Raw genomic sequence first — 10,031 nt, 5'->3', positions numbered from 1 at the left:
TGTTAATTTCAATTTTTTATTTATTTATTTGAATGATTATTTTCTTTAATATTTTTGCAGTTCCATATTATTAAACACAACAAATAAATTAACAAAATTTAATAAACACAAAAAATAAATTAACAAAACTTAATGTTTAATATTTTTGCAGTTTCATATTAATAAACACAGTAATATAGTAATATATTTAATGACAACTTCATGTTAATTATTAACATACATTCATGTTGCATATATTGTGACTCGTAATATAAAATATTAATTTAACACCACATAGTTACGAATACGCTGTTAATTTGGAAAATGAGTTCAGTTTAACAGCGCATAATTAATATAGTGTTGTCAATATATTCTATTGAACATCGCATAGTTGAGATAACGCTGTTAATTAATTTCTATTCAATATCACATAGTTGAGATAGCGTTGTCGATTATATTATATTCAACAACACATCATCCAGAAAGTGTTGTTGATGTGGTCATGAAAATGAGTAGTAAACAACTTGATACATAACAACAACGCAACCCTAAATATGCGTTGTTGATGTGTTCATGAAAATGTCAATACAATTACGCTATAGTTAATATGCGATGTTGAATTGTTACTACAATTTAAATATCTAAAACATGAATCATTTCCCTCTACGCTCTCAAACTTTATCGAAAAGAAATCCTCACACTCTCAGCAAACCTTCATACTATCATAAACCCTCATACTCTCAGAAAACTCAAAAACTTCATCAATGGCTTCCCAAAGTGGCGATCATGGTTCTCACAATGGTGACGAAGCTACACCGACTCTACAAGACAAGCAAATCGTTGTTCGAAATTGAACTCCACATGGAATGACTTCCATGAAGAATGTCATTCGGTTAAGAAGTAAGGATGTGAAGATAGAAGTTCAATGGAACTCTAAAGGCCAACCATTACACTCGAAGGGTGACAACTCATTGGTTAGTTACATTGGGGTTGTGGTTAGATAGAATAGGAAGCTAACATTCAACAAATGTAGTGATGTAGGGAATACCGTTAAGAAGCGTATATGAAATGAAATATCAGTAAGTTTATTTTTCAGTTTTTGTGTTTACATGCATTGTACGTATATGTATTACGTTTTCATGCAATCTACGTATATGCATGTGTTTGCATGCAATATAGTTAATGTATATGTATTTTTAGAGCACTTTTGATATTGGTGAGGAGCATAAGGATTGTATCCTTAAATCGGCTAGTAAGACTCTCTAACAATTCCGAACTGATGCCGGAAAATTACTCAGAGATGCTGATGGCAATGTCAACCTAAAATCTCCAACTAAATATGCAAATATCGTTGATGAAGAGGATTGAAAGACTTTTGTCACCCTACGCATACTAGACGAGTCTTTCTTGGTAAACTCATATTCTTTGTATTGACTTTGTATATATACTATATGATTGTTGATATTAATTAATGTTGTTTGTTTTTTCAGAAAATAAGTAATGAAAACCATAAGAGGGTGCCCAAGCCTTTATATCCAAACCGAGCTTCTCGAGCGGGGTATAAAAAAAATGTAAGTATTGTTAATTTGTAAGTACATTATTGGTTATGTTTTGTATGCATATATATCTAATTACATTATTATTGGTTATGTTTTATTAGTTGAAGAACAAAAGCGATACACCTAGGACTCCACATGGAGTAGAACTCGATGTTCTCTGGGTGGATGCCTATAAGAACAAGGATGGTGTCATCGACAATGAGCAAGTTCAAGAAGCGACAAGACGTGTTGTAAGTGCTCATTTTTTAATTATACTTAATTTCCATACTTTATTTATGAAAATGTGATTAATTAACATTATGTTTTTTCTTGATTTGTCAGGTTGCCCTAAAAGAAAAGGAGGCACAACCAGATTGTCGCACAATACTTGACAAGGCACTAGGACTGCCTATCTATCCTTGCCGTATTCGAGGTGCAAGATTTGGGGTTAACCAGCGAACATTTGTACCCTATCCAAAGCATGCAACCAAAGCCCAAATGAGCCAGGTTCAAAATCAGTTAGATGGCCTCATGCAATGTTTCAACGAATTTGAGCAATCAATGAAGGTGAAGAAAGCTGAGTGGCAACAACTAGCTGGTGTTTTTGGCACTATTCCTTCAACCATCAATGATAGTTGCACACTTGCACCTTACAACATTCCCATTCTGATTCTCATTCCTGAGGTAATTTAGTTAACTTATTTTAATTTAATCGTTAACTAATTATATGTTTTAACTTACGTAAACGAAATCAGTTCTTGCAAACTTTTCCTGGATACCCCAACTAGCCGAGTAGTGGGTGTTGGGAAACTGCACAAGTCGGCTAATGCTATGTTGCATAATGCGTGCATCCCACGCCATCATGTGAAGGTCTCGATTGATGTTGCAATCGATGATGTTGTGTTGCTGCTAATTCCTCTTAATGATGATATCTTCACAGTTGGAGGGGCTATAGGAACTTTTGTGGCTTGGCTAGTAGACCTTGTACAAGTAATTCCTTCTAAGATATGATTTTTCACCTTATGCTCACTCATATTATATATACTCATCTATAATTGATATGTTTTTTTATTGAATATTTCAGGAAAATGTACATTCCACCCCTAGTAGCACCCAAAAGACTAAGCCATCTTTGGGGATGTGAGCTCGATGCCATCTACCAGATATGTGAGCTCAAAGCCATCTACTAGGGATGTGAGCTCCAAGAAGACTACCAACTAATGTACTTAGCTGTTTGAGCATGTACACAAGTTGGGAGATGATATAATAACTATATCAATTCCCAATGAAGTCTTGAGGGATAAGATTGATGAATACATTGGCATTAATGAAGTCCAGGATGTATATAATCATGAATGGATATGTGCAACTGCTATATGTGTATATATGAGGAAAATTACATTTTCTTAACTTCTCGCTTTTGAATGGAAGTGTATTATAATTCACTAACATTTGTGTTATATATATTAGGTACTTGTATGAAAATTTTGTTTCGATAAATAAGAAACAAAGTTATGTTCATATCCCCACACCTTACCGCTCTTGTGTCGAGTGACAAATATAAGATTGAGGAACAGACAGAACGAATTACAGATAATCTCCTCCATCATAAAGAATATGTAGATTTATTTCTTACACCTTTTAATATTGGGTGAACATTTTTAATTGTCTTTTACATTTTTTTCTTTAGTATGTTTGTTGTGCTTAACATTTCCTAACAATGTACATATGTTTTGTTAGGCAACATTGACTTTTAGTTGTCATCAATCGGGTCAATAAAGAAATGTACTACTTTGATTCATTAACACATGGTGATTCGAACAAGTACACCGCTATGAAAAAATTGTTTTTTGGGTAAGTGGACTACTCATTTAAACTTTTAGTTACACTTTCATTTTCCTAGTTGTTTAGTAATTAAGTACATTTTTTATTGTTTAGTGCGGTGAGAACTTACATAAGTTGTAATCGTCCTAGAAACAAGTTACCAAATCACAAAATCAAGTGAACTCATATAAAGGTATTGACACAAATCATCTCAAACAATTATATGTGTAATATATTCATATTTCAACTAAGGCTATACTTATATGTTTACTTTATTTTAATTGTAGACCCCTTACCAAACAAACGAGGTAGATTGCGGCTATTACATGCTAAAATTCTTGAAAGAGATCATTCAACAATAACCAACTAATGAATTCAAGTTTGTTGGCAAATCATATACAGATGACCAAGTTAACCAGAGAACAATGGTCAAAGTTTGTACTTAGTGTTGTTGGCAAATCATAGATATATAGTAGATTAGTTTTGTACAGATTGTAGCTTAGAGAATTCAATTAATGTTTAATGTAATTATATGATTTGGTGTATGTAATAAATGTTTATGTAAACATTACAGTGTAATTAATGTTCAATATATAAATTCAGTTAAAATTCAGTTGTGTTCATATAGTTGTGATTTTGTATGCATTCATTTTGTTGTTCTGTTCTGTTTCGGTATACATTCATTTTTTTATTTTGTTCTGTTTCTGTTGTGTGCTTAACTGTGTAGAATTAGGAATAATGGTCTTCAACAACACTTTTCTACGAATGCGCTGTTGTTATACATATACAACAACACTTTTTTAACAATGCATTGTTGATTACGTTGAATTCAACAACGCATTCATAAAAAAATATTGTTGAATACTTATCTCTCATTTATTTTCTTTTAGCTATACAACAATGCATTCGATAAGAAGCATTGTCAATATGATATCTTCCACAATGCTACCTTCAGATTGCATTGTGGAACACTTACCTTCTTTATATTTGAATGGGGAGTTCTTACATAGCGCTAGTTTTAGGATTTGTTGTTGATTAGGTATCATTGACAGCCTCATCATCATTATGTGATGTTGGTTAGGTATTAATAATGATGGCTTAATTATGTGTTATTGAAGATGCTATCAGACCCTAAAAAATTAAATTGTTCCCGCAATAGTCTAAAACATTAAGCTATCCTAACACTCATTTACTCAGCAATGAAACTCATTTACTCTCAAAATCGACCTAAAAAATCATTCAACCTCGTCATCATTCACTTATTCAACATGAAAATATTTCTTCACCGATTTCGAAAATCCTTCACTCGTTTAACCTCAAAATCATCATTCACGCATTCAAGACCGAATTGAAAGTGAGTTTTCCTTATAGTTATTTGTCTTTTTAATTACATTATATTTAGTTTGTATTGAGTTAAAAATATTTTCCTTATAAATGAGTGAAAGTGATTTCACTCATTTCGCTTGTATTGAGTTAGGGTTTTCGAGTTCCGACCATTATATTATGAGTTAGGGTTCCACCATTTTTAACTACATAATAATGTATTTCCTCTGCTTGGTGAGCTTAACTCCAAGCTTTAGGAATTTATGCTCACTATATTTTTTTGTTAATAGAAAATGGATGAGTGTCAATCGATTGACGAAGGAGTATGAAGAAGGAATGAAATCATTTGTTAGATATGCAATTCAGAATGCTGAAAACCCTAATGGAATTGTATGTCCTTGCTTAAGATGTTACTCAAACCGAATTACTCCAAATGAGTTAAAAACTCACTTAATGTGTCATGGTATTGATCAAAGTTACACATGTTGGTCAAGACATGGTGAGAAGAGAGCCGTTATGGATTATGATGATGAGATGCATATGAAAGACAACTATACAAATGCATATGAAGACGATTGTTTCGAGGAAATGGTAAACGTTGTCGAAGAAGATCTTCAGGATTGTCCTGAGATGTTTCAGCGGTTAATAAATGATGCTGAGAAACCATTATATGATGGTTATACTAAATTCACAAGATTGGCAGCAGTGACAAGGTTGTATAGGTGAAATCTGTTAATGGATGGACTATTAAGAGTTTCACTAACTTGCTTGCACTTCTGAAGGATATGTTGTCGGAAGACAATGTGCTCTCTTCTCGAACCTATGATGCAAAACAAATGTTACGCTCTATATAGGCATGGACTACACTAGGACACATGCTTGTGAAAATGATTGCATCTTATTTTTAATGAGTATGCTTCATTAAAGTTTTGTTCTAAATGTAATACATCACGATATAAGAAGGAAAACTCAATTCCCAAAAAGATTGTATGGTATTTTCCCATCAAAGCAAGATTCAAGCATATGTTTAACAATACCAAAGATTCAAAGAAGTTGACATGACATGATGAAGAAAGGATTAAAGATGGAAAGCTTCGGCATCCAACAGATTCTTTTCAATGGAGAAAAATTGATCACGACTATCATAGTTTTGGTCAAGAATCAAGAAATCTATGCCTTGCATTGTCAACTGATGGAATTAACTCACATAATGTTCAAAGTTGCTCCCATAGTACATGGTCAGTGATGTTGGTGATATAGAACATACCTTCTTCTCTATGCATGAAGCACAAATATGTGATGTTATCTATATTAATTTCTAGACCTAAACAACCAAAAAATGGCTTAGACATATATTTGGCTCCATTAATTGAAGACTTGAAGGAAATGCAGGAGACAAACATAAATGTATATGATGCGTATAGGGAAGAAAACTCCAACTTGAGGGCTTTGTTGTTCAGCACAATCAGTGATTTCCCTACCTATGGTAATCTGTATAGATATAGTACAAGATGACATTTTGCATGTCGTATATGTGAAGACAATACTCATTCGATGAGGTTGGAACACTATAAGAAGAATGTCTTACTTGGCCATCATAGATTTTTGCATTCAGATTATCACTATCGATGATGGAGAAAAGCATTTGATGGAAACAATGAAGAAGGTCGTACTCCTTTGTCGTTGACAGGTGACCAATTATTTCAAAAGCTAAAGGGTTTCAATACTAACTTTGTTAAACCTTTTGCAAAAGAAATTGTCGTAAAGGGGTGGAATAAAATGTCAATCTTCTTTGAATTGTCATATTGAAGTTCATTATATGTAAGACATTTCCTCGATGTTATGCATATTGAAAAAATGTGTTTGAAAGTCTTATTGGTACCTTACTCAATGTCTCGGGTAAGATCAAAGATGGCTTGAACGTAAGGTTGGACTTGGTTAGTATGGGAATAAGAAAGGAATTAGGGTCGATAATGAAGGGAAAACATACATTTCTACCTCCAACAACTTATACTTCGTCGAGGAAGGAGAAAATGAAATTTTGTAAATTTCTTCATGGTGTTACAGTTCTAGAGGGGTAATCTTCCAACATTCAGAACCTCGTATCAATGAAAGACCTCAAGTTAAAATGTCTTAAGTCTCATGATTGTCATGTACTTGTGGAACATTTCTTGCTTATTGGAATACAGTCAATTCTACCTAAAAAAGTTCGAGGAACCATAACTAGGTTATGCTAGTTATGCTTCTTCTTCAAGGAAATTGGAAGCAAAGTGATTGACCCTGAGAAATTACCTACATTACAAAGACAAATTATTTTGACTTTGTGTGAGCTTGAAATGTATTTCCCACCTTCTTTTTTTGACATAATGGTTCATTTAAGCATTCATCTTGTTCGAGAGACACAAACATGTAGCCCTTCCTATATGAGATAAATGTACCCCTTTTAGTGTTATATGAATACATTAAAAGGGTATGTGAAGAATCGGTCAAGACTAGAGAGTTGTATTGTCGAGCGATATCTTGTTGAAGAAGCTCTTGATTTTTGTACTGGATAACTTACCGATGGTGATTTCATGGGCATTCCAAAGCCTTGATTTGAAAAAAAAAAACATTTGGTGAAGGTATTACTGAGAATGAAATATTGACTATAACAAGAACCAAATTAAAGCAAGCGCACTTATATGTTTTACATAATACCGACGAGGTTGAGCCATATGTTAAAATACACAAGAAGATGCAGTCTTACCCAAGTAAGAATGAAAATTGGATTTCCAAAGAGCATAATCGGTGTTTCATAAAGTGACTCAAAAATCACATTGATGAGGAGTTAAATATAAATGCACGTTCGGTTTCCGAAAGATTGAAATGATTAGCCAATGATCCAAATATTCACGTCTTATCCTACACTGGTTACCTAATTATTGTATTCATATTTTATATGAAAAAACAATATGATCAAAGTAAAATGCAAAATAGTGGTGTGACTCTTGTTGCTCGAACTTTACACATGTCAAGTGCAAAAGATAGAAACCCAATATATGCGAACATGTCATACTTTGGAGTGATTGAACGAATATGGGAATTGGATTACACAATGCTTCAGATGCTAGTTTTTTATTGTATGTAGGTTGATAGCAACAATGGCTTCCGAGTTGATGAGTTAGGGTTCATGCAGGTGGATCTTAATAGGCCAGAATATAAAGATGAACCATTTATTCTAGCATCACAAGCTCAACAAGTATTCTATGTTAGTGACTCAACTAATATGAAATGGTCCATTGTTATTTTAACTAACAAAATAATTCTCAATAATATTGATGACCAAGAATATGAAGATATTGATGAAGATGATAATGTTTTTTGGGACAAATGAGTCACGTGAGAGCGCTATTGTAAAGGACAAATACAACATCGCTTTTTATAGGTAGTGTTGTTGTACATTCTTAATACAACAACACTATGTATATGTTGTGTTGTTGTATTAAGGTGTTGTTTCATAATATTTATGAATAATACAACAATGTTTTTTTGTTATTGCACTGTTATATGTATGAACTACAATTGCGCAACAATAAGCGCTGTTAATAATACCTATAAAATACGTTGTTTATGTAAGACATATATGACATCACTTTGTGGACGATGCGCTGTTGTATTTGTGCACTATATGACAATGCTTTTTGCGTGATGCGCTGTGGTATATATTCAATACAATAGCGTTTGAGAAATGTTGTTAATGATGACAATATATTACTACGATCAAACAGAAAGTGCATGAAAGTGTTGTTATACTACTAAAATAAACATTGTTGAGCTTCAACTCTGGCGTAGTGTCATATTTTAAAATTAGGTATATAAACTTCATATAATTATTATTTTCTCAAATTAGGACCCTAATTTTTTTCAACACCAGGCTTATAAAAGGTTAGGAATAAGAATGACAATAAGTAACCAAACCCATAAATATTCATAAGTAATATTTACAACGTATCAAATATCTGTCCGTGATTTTGGATCTATGAGTAACTGAGTTTAATTTTTTTTTAAATTTGATGTTGAGCATTGCATATATGGATAATGGGATACCCAAACCTACAAACCCTAAATATATATAAACAATAACAAATTTATTACATTTAATTATTGATTTACAAATTATAATATCATATTTTAATACACTTTCATTTAAGGGTTTTCCAAATCAAAAGTGGACATCAATATGTTACTATGATATTCCCATAATTGCATTAGTTGTTCACATATTAAAAAGTCTCAAAACATTCTTCATTTCAACCAATTCCATCGTACCTCCTTTTCTAAACTAAAGTTCCAATTAAACTAGCTTAAACACAGATATAATTTTTAAAAATAAAATTAGAAAGTGACTATATATTACCACCATGATCATATCTGCTATAGTATTCACCATCATGATACACCATTCTTGTATACTATTCACCATCACACTTAGTTTTGATTGCCTTAATTTTCTTTCCAAGTTGAAAACACACAGATTGAGACTTCTCATGTATAAGACGTAGGTAACGTACGTAGAGTAATTGTCTATGAACATAATAAAATAATATTGTCTGTTCCAAAAAGTTATAAGGAAATGACTACATATTTCGTATATATTAGTTCTAAGATATTCTTAGCTCTTCCGATACCTAATTTCCTTTTGTTTGTCTGTTTTCTCTTTATGCACTCAACACAGACTTCAAAATGTGATAAATAAAAAAAGTCAAGAATTTCATCTAACACAAGTCTCTATATTTTTTGTTTAGATATATAACGTTAAAATTGTATGAGCCATGGACAAATCTTCTTGATAAACAAGAAAGATGAGATAAGAGAATATCATTCATTGAATATTGAATAGATCGATAATACAAAATTATATTGAATCATTTATATAAAGGATGAAAAAATTAACTACCATAACCAAGCTAACTAACCAACTAACAAAAACTCAACTATTTTAACATATAACTTCAATACATTAACAATTGATGAACAATATATTACATATTATTCATAACTTTAATTTAGCATGATTGATGATTCTTGGTGCCTAATTGAATTTGTTTCACATGGTTTAATGTTTTAGACTTTATTGAACTAATATTCCTAAAATGAGTTAATTTGAGATTATTTAGCCTGATTAAATCTATTATCATTTTCAGATCACATTTGGCACCAATGGCATTTTGGGCATTACGGAAGTCGAGGATATGTGTTGAAGTGAAGATTGTATTTTTAATTTAGGAGTTGTTTTTATTGTAATTTGGCTTTGGGCCCATTGTTTAGGCCCAATTCGGTTTATGTGTGTTGGAGGGGTTAAATTCAGATTCCCCACTCCAAACACAC

This window comes from Lupinus angustifolius, chromosome LG20 (assembly GCF_001865875.1).
Source record: "Lupinus angustifolius cultivar Tanjil chromosome LG20, LupAngTanjil_v1.0, whole genome shotgun sequence".
Classification (NCBI taxonomy): domain Eukaryota; kingdom Viridiplantae; phylum Streptophyta; class Magnoliopsida; order Fabales; family Fabaceae; genus Lupinus; species Lupinus angustifolius.
The sequence above is the reverse complement of the archived record's forward strand: the minus strand, read 5'-3'. Positions refer to the sequence as shown.